Source organism: Acipenser ruthenus, chromosome 50 (genome assembly GCF_902713425.1).
Source record: "Acipenser ruthenus chromosome 50, fAciRut3.2 maternal haplotype, whole genome shotgun sequence".
NCBI lineage: Eukaryota > Metazoa > Chordata > Actinopteri > Acipenseriformes > Acipenseridae > Acipenser > Acipenser ruthenus.
Window position 1 is genome coordinate 6,409,860 of NC_081238.1, and position 15,223 is coordinate 6,425,082.

Consider the following 15,223-nt stretch of genomic DNA (forward strand, 5'->3'; position numbering starts at 1 on the left):
ATCCACGGCGTCAGACACGCGCCCCCCCCCCCCCCCGAACACACGCGACGTCACAGGGTATGATTCTAACGAATTCCCCCCCCCCAAAAAAAACTAATCTTTTATGATTTGTTACGTAATAGGCTAACGTCACTCCTCTCCAGTGACTCTCACCTATATAGAAAAATAACAGAGTCACCTTTTCACGCACTGAGGGGCTAACTTGTCAAAAACGTCATGCAAAATACATATATCTTTTTTATTATTTATTTTGTGGCTGTGCACCCATTGCCACGGCTACACACGATGCATAACAGCGTGTACACACCACGGTGCTGCCGCGGAAGAAACAGCCATGAAACGCTCCCTCACAATCGGAGCAGCAGGGTCCCAGGATTGTAATGAAACGCGCCCTCACAATCGGAGCAGCAGGGTCCCAGGATTGTAATGAAACGCGCCCTCACAATCGGAGCAGCAGGGTCCCTGGATTGTAATGAAACGGCGCCTCAGCCCTCTTGAACTGAACGGAGAGGCGAGGGGTGGACGCGATGCGCCAGCTAACCTGATTACCCTTCAAATACAGAGAAAACTTTACAGGAGAGAGGCAAGGTGCGGGTCCAACACAAAAGCAGAAATATATATTAAATCCCTTAAACATTGTGTACCTATCAACTATTTTCATATATATAAAAATATATAAACGAGAAAGAGAGAGAGAGAGAGAGAGATTTCTACCATGATATCTGAAGGTGCAAAGCCAAGACTTAAAACCAATTATTAAAACAGGAAGTTTTGTGAACGCTGTGTTACTGCATTTCAGCCATAGATACCCAAAAACATCTACTTTACACTAACTGGTAGTTTAAGTGCAGTAAACGGGACACAGCTGTGAATTCAGGGACGATTTTGGGAGACACGTCACACAGAGCGAGGGGGGAGTATAGAACGGACACCCACCTAGCCACGCCTACACTGACGTCACTGCGTGACCCGACCGAGCGCAGGTACCATGAACAGGAGGAGCGCAGACGGACCTCCCTTGCAAATTAAATTTCTGTAAGTCTTCAGCACTTTGCTTACAGAATGCAGGAGATTTAATTCTGCGTGCCATTCCCTTACCTGGACGCGTCACGTTTGACAGCGATAGCGTGGAGTTTCTGACCAGGTATCCATTCACTCCAGAGCTGTACGCATCGGTTTGAATTGAGACCAGACGCTAGCAGCTTTTACCCCTTTCAAAAAAGGGTTCCCCAAATCCCGGTCCTGGGAGACCCCTCAATCGGTCACTTCTTTCAAACAGAGCGCTGAATTACGCAACTGAACTAAATTCGCTTACTAGACTTCAGAGCTATAATTATATATAGGATTTAAGATTTTTCTAGAGAACTTAGAATCTGCAGGGATTTAAGAAATTTAAGTAAGCAAATATTTTCAATTAAGGGTGTAGTCAAGTAATGAAGAGCTCAATTGGAATGAAAGCCAAACACTATCTTAAAAGACTGTTTGAACAGCAAGCAGCGCTGGATTCCTAGTGTACCTTCAGGGTACAAGAAAGCAATGGGAGGACACAAGAATCGAGATGTAAAAATCTTTATTGGGGTAGACAGCAAGTTTAACATCTCCTGAATCCGACAGCAACAAGAATGACGAGCAGAACTCCGAGGAGAGCGGACGCCACGCCCAGCGCCGGAACCAAGGGGTAGTCACCTGAAATTGAAAACATGACGGGTGAGCACTAGGACCCGGGGGGCCACAAGACGCCTCCAATTACAGTCAGCGTTGCTTAGCAACTTCAAGAAATTCTACAAGTTAGCAGGAGGTCCTAAACATTAACGTAAACTAACATTTGAACACCATCTTTATGCAAATTCATAAATTTTATTATTGTTTGGGGGGGCGTGAGGAAAGTCCTCAATTTAAATAATTAGTTTTGGCTACAAATTGCTGCATCCAGTTCTGAAGGACAATTATCAGAACTGATATTTCATACCGGCTGTAGGATAGCGATTTAGCATCAAAGGAATGGAAATAAGACCAGTTGGATAGTTTTGTCTATTTCTGTTTACACTAATATTTTAATAAGACACATACCTGAGCCGGTTACCTATACCAGTCTGATCATGCTTCTAGTAAAATAACCACATACACCCCATCAAAAGCTTAGTGCTCCTTTAGCACCATCTAGTGGTTTATTACTGCAAACACTGGAAGTTAGTGGATTAGCAGACACTTCGCCAAAGCGACTTAGACTAGGGATGTGAACTCTGCATCACAACTGCTGCAGAGTCACTTCCAATAGGACCTTGTTTGTTTGGCGTCTCATCCGAAGGATGGAGCACAAGGAGGTAAAGTGACTTATTCACGGTCACACACAGCGAGTCAGTGGCTGAGCCGGGATTTGAACCTCCTGCTAATAGACCCCCTTTCTTTAAGCTCTGGAGCAGCAAGCCTCCTATATATTGAGAGGTTTTAGTTTGCATCCCCTCCAGAGCCAGAGCATCAGATGAGGAGGGTTAGAATTCAATGACCAGGATATTCAACAGAACTCTCAAGGTCTCACCTGCTGTTTGAAGGTCCAAGACTTGTCCTTCTGGTACCAATTGGACCGGCCCAGCAGAAATGTAGCCTCTGATCTGGCTGTATCGATCCACACTACGGGCTGAGAGAAAGACAAAATTGAAACAACTCTGCAGGGTACAGATAAAAGGACTATTGTCAGCTCTGAGGTTTGACAGATTTCTTTGGATTAATTTTATTGAAATGAAATGTTCAGGTTTAATGGTTTGGATTAAATTATTGCAACAGATATTGCATGAAAAGGCATCATTATAAACTCACTCAATGCAGAGAGAGCATTACCAGCACAAGAAAAAATCTCCTCTTACAAACACTCAAATAGAGAATTGTATATATTACACAGGAAGGACCCATCAGGATATTCAAATCTTAAATAGATTAGGCTTTGTATTCCCTTCACTCAATGGATAGCAGCTTCAATACAGCAGCGTCGATGCTGTACTGCAGCTGGTCATGCTTGCTTGTATTACAAGACTGATCTCCAGATGCTCACCAGATCTCTGGGCTCCAGGCACACAAGTCTTATTGCAGGTATCCTCCAGGTTGGGATCACAAACCACAGCCATGCAATGGAAATACACCTGGGGAGGGACAGAAGCAGCTCTCGTTAAGCAGGAGAACACTGCCACACTGTGGCTGAAGTCAGTAGTGCATCAATCCCTCTTTCCTATTGAAGTTTAATAAAAGCATTCCTACTGAAGCACTTTGCATGGAGTGAATCATCCCAGGTTCAAGTCAGAGAGGGGGCACTAACCTGTCTCCAGAAGGCAGAGTCCTTGCTAGACTGCTGTGCCCGCACCTCAAGCCTCTGGAGCTGGGGGGAGCTCCTGGTGAGAGTGCTGGCCGGCACTGGGTGGAAGTGGGTCCTGTACGAGTCTCCAGTGACCAGGCAGCTGCAGAGACAGGAACAGGAGTCATGGCAAGCCTGCATTAAAAGCACAGCTGAATGGACAGCGCTAGAGGACTAGCAGACCCCTCACCGGTCAGTGACCAGGTCCCATTGAGGGCTGGAGTCCAGTTCAGGGGTCAGTGTGGCCCAGCAGTCCTGCAGGATGAGGTGGTCAGTCTGGCTATGAGGCTGCTGGAGCTCAACCTGCAGAAACACGGGCTCCAGCAGAGACTGGGACACAGGGAACGCAGAGTAGAACTGGGAGTAGCTCACATCTAGATGGGAGAAAAAATTGTAGTCACTGCCGTGCTTTTGAAGCACTGGAGTTCAGGACTCCCTTCATAGCAAGGACAGGGGCTCATGGGAGTTGTAGTCTAATCTGGACAGTGGGCCAATGTGACCAGCTCTGGGAGTTTAGAATGAAGACTACAGAGCAGAATTTGACAAGTGGAAGTGAAGACAGAGTTCAACTCACCCCTGGCTAGCCGAGCCTTCAGATTCAGAACATCTCTGGGACTCTTGGCTGCAAAACAAAATAAGGATTTGGTAAAATGCTAAAAGGCTTAAGACTGAGAGAGGGCTACCATACAACATTAAAAGCACATCCATTTCAAAATGGACAAATCTCTAAAATGTTCCATTTAAAATGCTCAGCTGAAACAGTAAATGCCAAGTAGAACATTTAGTGATTTTTGATGCAGCCAATGTTCAATGAAGACCTTGAAGTCATCTCTCTCTACACAGAGTGTTCAGTCATTTACCATAAGCAAAGTTAACCAGCTGGCAGGTTCCTAAACGCAGCACAAACAATGGATCAAAGCAAACTGTTGAAGAGATTTTATATCCTTTAGTCCCAGGAGACAAGCCTGGTTCAGCTTGCTAGATACTCTGTACCTCTGCTCATAGGGTCATAAGACCGGACGTGCAGGGACCCAAGCCCCTGCACAGAGTAGGGGGCTGGAGCAGGGACCGCCTTCCTTTCAGCAGCCAGTGTCAGGGTGCCGTTGAGGGGGTAACGACAGCGGATCGTCAGCCTACGAGGTAACGACACACGGGTTTAGATCAGGGGCTGGAGTCGTGTGTAAAACTGACTGCATGGTCCAGCTGGGTAGTCCAGTTCAGGGCAAATGGGCTGTGTGATGTCACAGCCTATGACATCACCACAGTTCCCTGTGAACCAGGAGACTCCCTGTGCTCACCTGTATTCAGAGTCCCTGGTGATGACTGGAGCATTGGGTGGGAACAGCGCTCTGGTATACAGCACCTCGTTCTCGTAGATCAGGTAGTTACCCACAATCTGAAAACACAGGAGCCAGAAAAGCATGCTGGCAATACAAAGCTGACCTCCCAATAGCAAAATCTAAAGACTACCAGACAGTTAATGCATAGTCAACCACTCCAGTTGCTTTGGATAAAAATGCTAAAAACAAAATGATTCAGTGCAGGTCTACCAGTGCCAGACCTGTATGAAGGACCATTGCCTTGACCCACAACACCACACAGGAAGCCCCAGCTCACCTGGCTCCTGGTCCCACAGGTGTTCACCCCGAAGGTGAAGAGAGCCCTGGTCGAGTCAAACTCTTTGGGTTTGCAGGTCTTGTCCAGCAGGGTGGTCTTGCTGGGATCCACTAATGGTATGGGCTCCATGGTGACAGCCACCACCGTCACCACTCCGTTAGGAAAGCACACTGTGGCAGGGGAGGAGAAGAATGAATTAGAGACCAGACAGAATCAAGGCAACGCCATGCTACCCCAATAACATCACCAGATCCTGCAAGTCAGAGGTCTACACTTCAAGCTGGACTAGTGTCATTCTCCTCAACTCCTTGTCCTAACCCTACCTCAAGCTAGCTCTTCACACCCAGCTTCCATGCAGCCAGATTGACTACAGTGCAACCATTTTTTGCTAGGACTTGCATGCAAGTTAAAAGCAGGGTTCCCTAAAGGAATTCCAACACATTGATCAAGATTGCAATTAACTAAATATTTACAGTGGCAACAAGTGAATTCAACTTGTCAATTAAGTAGTCTCCAAAAACAAAAGGCTACTTGGAGTTCTTGTATCAGAGCTAGGATTCCCAACAGACATGAAAACTCAAGACCCTGAACTCTGCAACTAGATCAGCCATAAACTGGTGACCACTTCAAAAATCTGAAGGACATTCAAAGAATGGAAGTCCCACGGGCTCAGAATGTGTGGCAATAGGATCCTTGGAGTGGCTAGTTCTGGTGAGAAGCGTGGCCAGGACACTGCGAGGCATCCACCACAGTGAAGGAGTCCTCCTCACCCAGCAGCTCCCTGGTTGGGATTGGGCAGCGTTGCACAAACTGCTTCTCGACCTGCAAGGTCTTGACGTTCCTCATGTTCAGCTCCACTCGAACGGTGAGGCCCCTCAAAGAGATGTCCTGAGGGAGGAAGCAAGGGACACGGTCAAGGCTGGCAGTACCCTTGGAGCAACACACTTTAAGAGAACAAGCATGGGGAGTTTGATATCTCCGAAACCAAGCATGCTGCCTCAGAGTTTGGTGTGCATCTAGGAGTAGTGTTCAAAATGTATTGGAAAACAACAAGATGTCACTTAGATTTACCTACAGGAAAGCCTGCGTTGGTGTGAGAATTTCAATTGGTAACAAATCCGAGTCCTACAGAGTGTAGCAAGATTAATGGCAGCTAAATTTCAAACTACCCAACCCAACGGTCAATTCTCTTAGCATGGCTGGGCATAAAAGTCCCTTGATAGAGGCTACCAGTTGACCAAACAGTGTTAGCCCTGGATTCATTGTTAAACCCCTGGGAGATCCTCACCTCATAGATGTAGCCAATGCTAAAGAGTGGCAACTCGATGGTGATCTTGGGCTCAACGATGGTGTAGGGTAGAGGGCGGCTCCCAATGCAGAGCTCCCAGCTGGAGTCCATGTTGCCCGGGGTCACTTCGAAAACCACGCTGCGGTTCGTACAAAAGCCTTTGACATCAGGAAGATCTAGAGGGAAGGGATTGGTAGGTCGGTCAACAAATGTTGCTTTCAAAATCTCCACTTTGTAGTTTGGCATATTCTGTATCCAATTGGCTTTGAAACAGTCGGCGACATACAAGATCGGTGGTACAATGTTTAAGACAGAAAAGTCAATGCCACAATGTAGCCCATGTCAGGTATGGGGTTGTTGCAAGTAGGTGAACCTGGCAAAGCTCTTACAGATCTAACTAGTCGAGAAATATCCATCCCCCCCAGTTCACTTACTAACATCCTTGACATCGCACACAATAGCAGCCGGGTGAAAATACGACTCATTCTGGGGGACAATGTTCAAGGTGTAGTTGATGTTCAAGGTGTACCTCCTGATGAGAGCCCCAATGTACTGCAAGAGAAAATCGGGTCAAAAGGTTACAGAACCACCCCACCCCCCAAAATCCTGGACTGTCACCTGCTGCAGACAGGCCACTCAAACCGTGCATGATACAGTCCATGTGCAATATTAGATTTCCTGTATAATTCATGTTGCAGATTTGTTAGAGAGTCTTCCCCTGTGACACCTCATGGTCACGTGTATATAAATTAAGCTGGCTTTCACTATGAACAGGAGGCTTTCCCCCCCCCCATTGGTATGGTTTTGTGTTCAATGGTTTGGTACCTCCTTATTCGAGTGGGGTTAATCCTCACCTCTAGAGACCAGCGGGTTGTCGAAGGGGACCTTCAGGACGAAGTCCTTGGTGCCGTTGGGGTGCTGGACCTCGTTGATCTTCACGCCTCTGTTCTGGGCCTCGGGAAGGGTCAGAGGAACCCCGTTGAGGGTCAGGTTCTTCAGCTCAACGTCCGGCTTGAAGTTACCAAGGGTCACTGTGAAGCCCTTCTCACTCGGGACGGTGTCTGAGAGCAGGGATTAGAGAGGTGAAGCGCAAGAAACATAACTGCAGAGCTCTGAACACCAGGACTGGGTGCAGCAGCAATAGAGTTTCTAACCCTGTTCACCCCCCAATCGCGTGCTCCAAGGTTACCCCTACAGTGCAGGGCTGTGGAGAGTACTCACTGTTCACCACATAAGGGGTCTCAGGGAGGTAGGGGGAGCGGGCTGGCTTGAAGGAGCGGTGCTGGGTCACCTCCCACAGGTCGTCAGCCCATTGGTGCTCCAGGAAAAGGTCAATCTCATACACCTGGTTGTACTTGTTATCAATCACATGACTCTGTAAAAAGACAGGGGTTAGATATAGAAATCAGTACAACATCTGACTCATTGTGTGACCCTGAGCAAGTCACTTCACCTCCTTGTGCTCAGTCTTTAGGGGGAGATATTGTTGCAAGTGACTCTGCAGCTGATGCATAGTTCACACACCCTAGTCTCCAAGTCACCTTGGATAAAAGCCAAGATAAACAAAACAGACTTCCCCCCCCCCTATATCCCCAGATTCTCATATGCAATAACTTAGGCCAAGTAGTTAACAAGGGATTTTCCCCGGATACAGGGAGAAGACACGCAAAACTGCTGCCACTACACCCCCTTCCCCAGGGAGAAGGGGCTTTCGATTTAGAAGGACGCTTCTCTAAAGCAACTTGACGAGACTAGGGGGCAGGGGGGGGGGGTGTGTGAACTATGCATCCTCAACTGCAGAGTCACTTCCAACAGGACCTCATTTGTTTTACGTCTCATCCGAAGGACGGAGCACAAGGAGGTGAAGTGACTCGCTCAGGGTCAAGCCAGGAAAAAGCCCTTCTCTAAAAATCACCAAGCCTCCACAGACAGACCCAACCAGAGGGTCCCTGGCTATCTTACCTTGCGATACCCCCCCACAGCTCCAAAGGGAACGCGGATTTCCACTGCAGTGCTGTTGACTAGCAGCTGGTACCCCCTGCTGGTAGCAGCGACCTCATCCAGGCCCCTCCCCTCCACCCCCATCATGATCAGTTTATCCAGGAACTTGGTGGGATGCAGGACCAGCGGGGTGATGAGCCTCGGGGTGACCCAGCTCAAGTAGGTGCCATCGAAAACAGAGGGGTCTGGAAAGAGATGAAACACGAGGCATTTTGCCATGGTATACTATTCTTTCCCCCCCTTGGTGTAGAAAAGGGATTTGTTTTTATAGACTTTTTAAAAAGTCAGATGACAAGATGTTTATGGTCTTAATGCATGGAAGATGAAGCACTTCTAAAACTAGCACCAGAACTAACTTTTTGGAGAATTTATGCAGTTTGACACTAGACTGTTAAGGTAGAGATTTAACATGGAGCTATGTCAGTCACATGCTCAAATACAAAGTTACACCCACCCTCAAAAAGGAGGACAATGTCACTTAATGGGTTAATAGGATGTGGAAGAATGAGTTCCACATAGCACACAGTGCCACCAGGTGTCAAAGTGTAGCTAGTGCAGCCAATTCAAAGTCAAGTGTACAATGCACTAGACTGTTCCACTTAAGTTCCCAGCTCAGGTAATGCTTCCAGACCATTAGCCCTCCTAGGATTGCTGTGCTCCTCGGTGACTCACTCTTGGCGCAGGCAGCTGAAGTGTCCACCAATAGCAGCATCCACCTCTGCTTGTAGAACACAGTGGCTCTGATGGCTTCCACAGGGATCCCCGACACCTGAGGATAGAGAAGAGCGTTGGAGCAGAGACCGCGACGAGCCCCGCGCCTCACCGGAGCAGAGCCCGCGACGAGCCCCGCGCCTCACCGACCCCTCAAGACCCCCCTATTCAGACTGCGCTTGTAGATCTCAAGACCCGCCCCTCCTGCTCTGGACTCTCCTGACCTCAGCACCACATTACTGGATCCTCAGCTGATGCATTATTGCACCACTATAGACACAACTTGCTATAATCCTAACTTGTCGCATCCTAGAAGTTATTTGAATAGTGTGGTTTACAGCAAGTGCAAATATGAATCTTGCATTTTAACACCCGTCAGTCACCTTGGATAAAAGGAGTCTGCTAAAGTCATTCCTAGACTACTATCATGGCATCCTGCAATACAAAATACATTACACATTAAATAGATCTAAATTGTTCACAACAGCATATTAAATTGGGCTCGATTTTACTCCTAGTCATATGCAAAATTGAGAAGGCAGCTATAGCCAAACACTTAAATTCAGAAAATTAAATTGATAGCAAAAGAGATTTAACTTTAAATCCATCAGCATTTAAAAACGCCAAGTTCGTTAACATCCTATTTTTTGCCTTGCTGTATATTTCTGGAGAGCCCTCAGATGTTCACACACAAAAGGACGCTATTAAATAACGGAAGCTGGTTTGGGATCACAGTATTTTAAGAACTCACCAGGAGCACCTCGGACATGGGCATGCCGTAGGGCGACCTGAAGATGATGCGGCTGGACGTGGAGTTGACGAGGTATCCTGCGGTACGGGCGTCCTCGGCGGTCATGGTTTTGGGGGGCATCCCGGTCTGGTGGAACACCACCTGCCACATGGACATCACCGCTCCCTGGGCCTGCAGAGCAACACAAACTAAAAGCCAGCCGAGACCCAGAGCCATTCAGGGGAGCTGCAAGAGGTGCAGTTCAGAGAGCGTCCACAAGAGGCACTGCAAGCACTACAGAAAGAAACCTCTACACCAGAGGCATCAAACTCCACTCCGAGGGACAGTGTCCATTCCAGCTTCTCTCAATGAACTTACTTGAACCAGTTGGATAGGGTTAATACTTTTGCATTGTCTTAGTGGATTTCAAAAAAAAAAAAAAAAATTGAGGTACACTACCTATACAAACAGAGGCCCGGGAGAGATGTTAATGTGTCCGATTAATCAAATGAAACCAAGTGTTTAAGAGCTGTGGGTTGAAAACACTGTGGCCGTCCAGGAACAGTTTGACACCCCTGCTCTACACCCGCCCCCACCCCATCCTGGGGACCCCCTGCATCTGCAGATTCCCATTCCAACCAGTTTATCAATTGCTTACACCCTTCACTCATCTAATCGTGCTTAAACCTGCAATTGTCCTCAGCTTAAGTTACTTCTAAAAGTTGAATACACTGCCAGCCATTTAGATGCTGAACAATTAAAGAAGTCTTAAGCCAATAGTTCAATTGAGTGCTCAGGCAGAATTAAACAGACACAAGGGGTCCTCCAGGACCTGGGAAGCCCTGTACCCCCCCCCACCCCCCATCCCAGTTGAAAGTTCACTCACTATGGAGAGAGCCGCTTCCCAGTCCTCCTTCTCCAGTCCTTCCTGAGCGATGACCGGGACATTCTTCCTGACAGACACCTGGGGGCAGGAGGTTTGAACAGCAGGGATTGGAGCCAGACTCCCCATGCATAGCAGGCACAGACGTGCCTGGTTTTGTGACAAGCTTGTTACCTAGGCACACTGTGGCTAAAATCAAGCTCACAGTAAAACCTGGACCGGAAGTGAAACTGCTATGCAACAGGAATCGCGTTTACCCCTGAAGTGTAACTCCATTAGTTAGAATAATTTAACAGACACCCTTATCCAGGGCGACTTACAATTGTTACAAGATATCGCATTATTTTTATATACTTACCCATTTATACAGTTGGGTTTTTACTGGAGCAAACTAGGTAAAGTACCTTGCTCAAGGGTACAGCAGCAGTGTCCCCCACTAGGGATTGAACCCACAACCCTCCAGTCAAGAGTCCAGAGCCCTAACCACCACTTCACTGCTGCCCAGGGAGCAAAATAAGACTCCCAATGCAAAGCAGTTTGATCCAATCCTGGTTTTACTACAATTAAGACACCCAAGGTTGTTACCTACACACTGTGGGTAAAATCAAGCTGATCATAAAACCTGGAATGGGTGAAACTGCTATGCAATAGGAGTCATTTCCATCCTTAAATCACTAGGGTGTGATTGATCTATTAATAGGAGCAGATACATTGCTCAATTGTGAACCCTAGTTTCGGGGGTCCCCTTCACCTCCATGTAGTTATCCTCACAGACGATCTCACGGGGGTTCCAGGGGCTCTCCGTCCTGCAGGACAGGGAGAAGGGGTAGACCGTCTCTCTGCCCAGAGAGTCCAGTCTCACGAAGCGGTACTGGAGCGCATAGGAGACGTCATTCTAGAGAAAACGGAGAAAGAACTGGTCGGTACTGGAGACTTCATCACAAGTGGCATACGGGGCTAGGACTTCCAAAAACAGGGTGGATGACAAGACCATTGCACCCCTAAAAGGAATGGGAGACCATTTCTGAGATAGTTCACCTCTTTCAATTGAAAGGAACTTAATGCACCAAACCGACTTCAAATGAATGCGTTGCCATTGCGAGATGTTTAACTGCCGATTGCAGACTTGATGAACATCGTAATTGATAAAGGGAACAGGATTATATAGATGCATGTGTTTTACAGTCCAGCGTTGCTGTGTACGAGAGTGTAAAGCGGGGTTTTTTTACTGCAGTGACGTACTCACCACGCTCTCCACGTGACAGGCCAAGAACGACGCTCTGAAGATCAAGTCTCCGGGAAGGTTGAAGGAATACGTAAACCCGCACGCCGCTGCGTAGCTGTCATTCAGCGGGTAAACCCCGCTTCTATCTGGAGGGGGGGTAAAAATGAAGGAGAACATCGCAACGGGGTACCGAGCAAACCCCATAGAGATTGAAATCATTTCAGAGATTCCGCTTCTGTGGCACTCTTAACCAGCCAATAAGAGTTTCATTTAAATTACTTTAATTCTGATACCCCACAAGGTTTTTATTAACAAAAAGAGACCCAACGTTTTACCCTATACTCAAAACCCGAATGCCCGCACAGCTGCCGTTTCTTAAACCGACCCAACTTACCGATGACGTCAAAGCGAAAGTTACCGACTGCAAACTTGCCATTGGTTGACATCCAGAAGTACCGATCCCGGCACTCGGTCACAAAGTTACCTGAAGTCAGAAATGAACGCACAGAGCCGCTCCGTTATTTAAGAACACCGGCAATACAAAGTCACACAACATATTAAACAGAATAGATAAAACGTTTTGTAAGTTGGCTATATAGCGTTTCATAAGCCTAAACAAAGCTGCCAATTCAATCGATTAATAGAATACTCATAACTTGAACCAACTACAACGTTCAGGAAGTCTAAACGTTACATGCCAAATCATCAAGGGCGAGTTCCCAGTTCAATTAATTCTCTTCATTAAGATCTCGAGTGACTGTCAATTATCTGATCTGCCCCGAGAACTATCACCCTTTTATTCTGTATACAAGGGCGGTCAATCAATTTAGTAAACATATCTGGTAATACTGTGATAGACATAATACACAGATTCCAGTTAGCGGGAGTCCTGGACTAGCCCAACTGGATAACATTAAATACCCCAACATTAGTGTAGAGTTGGGTTTGTGAACCCAAGACACACACAAGTACCACATGAACCCAAGTGATACAGATATATCACGCTGCAGACTGGAGATTGTTCTGCGGCGTGAATATTGATCTTACCCGACAAGTCCTGAGCGACCAAGCCAGCCGGCAACACCGCACATAACCAGGCAACTCTGAAACAATAATAATCACATATACATGTGAATTCATAGACATCCGGCACACTCATCCGCAGTAGCCAGTTAACTGAAGGAGAATGCTAAAGTACAAATTAACTTACAGACCAAGGACTATGCTAAATTGTTAATTATTTTAAATGTGCACAGATAGAGGGGTTGTTGGAATTGGTTGAAAAGGTGATAACCACAGTCCACGAATAGTGAGACAACATCTATATCTATCTTAAAATCTAATTTAAAAAAATTAAACTCACCCTAAAAGCAGCCTGAACCCCATCTCAATACGATTTCCCCAGCCGTGTCCACCACAGATCAGCAATCACTAACAAAACCGCGCTTCTCTACCACAGAAAAAAGCCGCTGCGTTCGCTCGCTTGGTGGGACACGGCGCGCCCCGGGGTTTATAAAGCCCTCAGAATCGCACCGCTTCCGATCACAGCACCTGACTGAGATTGAACTGAAGAGTCAACACGTGGTCTTAATCACGCGTGATTAACTGCTGATCGGGAGTCCCCAGTTATCATCATCATCATCATCATCATCATCATCATCATCATCATCAGTAGTATTTTGTTTTCTGAGTTTAATTTAATTAATGACGCAATGCGGGTCGATTTCCTCAATTGATCCTCCAGAGCGCGCAATGGGTCGGAATTGCTTGATCAATCCCACCTGCTATCGCTGCCGAGACCCGGCGTCTCCAGTATATATACTCGGGTCGGGTCCGGTTAAACGATATCGGTGGTGTTGAGGTGTCGTGGTTATTCGGATAATCAGCGTGGAGGACAGATACAATCGCCGTCGCGCTCTTTTTACAGTAAGTGCAGTCTTATTTATGGTTTTTTAAAAAATCTTATTTAAATTAGGAGGTAGCTGATATATATATATATATATATATATATATATATATATATATATAATGTGTATATATATATATATGTGTGTGTGTATAAACTAGAAACACTTTTTTTTTTTTTTTTTTTTTTTTTCTTGTGTGTGTTGAGCACTTGGTTTGGGAAGCTTAACTTTATTCTTTTCCAACGGTGACAACATTCAAACATTAATAACATTCAAAAGTACTAGCCTACAGATGCCTTGACCAGACTGCACCCAGCTACCTCCAGACACCCTAGACTCCCTACACCCCCACTCGACCTCTCCGCTCCGCCTGCACTAGAAGACTGTCTCTACCTCCGCTACGCTCCCCTGCCTCCAGAGCCCGCTCCTTCTCCACCCTCGCTCCGCAGTGGTGGAATGACCTTCCTACAGATGTCAGGACTGCCCAGTCCCTGACCACATTCCGGCGCCTCCTTAAGACTCACCTCTTCAAAGAGCACCTGTAGAACTCCTCTGTTTGTATCCTGGGACACTATCACCCTTCATTTAAATGTGCTTTATTTTGCTCTTATCTGCCCCCTATTTTACTGCATTTAATCCTGTACTTCAGAATATTGTAATCTGCCAAGTGTTTAATCTGTAGTACTTTGTACTTGATCATATCCTGATGTAACTATCACTATTTAATCATATCCTGATGTAACTTTCACTATTATCTGCTGTATTATTGAATTGTGGTTTGTCACACTTGAGAATTATTGTATTTCTTGTTCTTATTGTATGACTTATATTGTAACACTTGAATGTATTTGCTTGCGATTGTAAGTCGCCCTGGATAAGGCCGTCTGCTAAGAAATAAATAATAATAATAATTTATCATGCTTACTACGTGTTCTTACTGGACTCATATCAGCAAATAGTTACTATCAGGTTTAGCTGCTCTTAGTCGAATTCGCTCTTATAATTTACTGTGTGCTTCATTATTTTGCTCTTACTTAAATTGATTTTATGGTACTTTCATATCTGCTCTTATCTGTATTATAATATTCTGTAATGTGATGTTTTATAATGTGATACTTTGTACTGTGATAATTTGTAATAATTGTAAGCAGCCCTGGATGTCTGCTAAGAAATAAATACTAATAACAGTAATGATGTCATTGCTGATTTTCACTCTCTGTACTACCCATTGTAAACAGCAGAGGGCAGCAGCGACCGCTTGTCACGGAGCTGTGTTCAGATCAAATAACATGTTAGTTTAATACCGTGGTGGCCGGTACGTGGATCGCAGAGATTTTCGGTGGATGTCGGGTCGAATCACAGCATATACTCATACAACAGTGTTTGCATCGGATGATGGGCAGAGTCTTCTGTGTCGTCCAGTAGCACAGATGAAATCACAACAGTTTCTGCGTGTGAGACGAACAAAATGCTTGTGGAAAATACATTTTAATTTAGGCGCACGTAGGCGACTAG

The 15,223-nt window shown here is 46.2% G+C and overlaps 1 pseudogene; it reads right to left on the reverse strand.

Annotated features, from left to right (window-relative positions):
* Positions 1 to 1,553: 1,553 nt before the first annotated feature.
* LOC131721980 (uncharacterized) lies at positions 1,554 to 13,299 on the reverse strand (annotated as a pseudogene).
* Between the last annotated feature and the right edge of the window lie 1,924 nt (positions 13,300 to 15,223).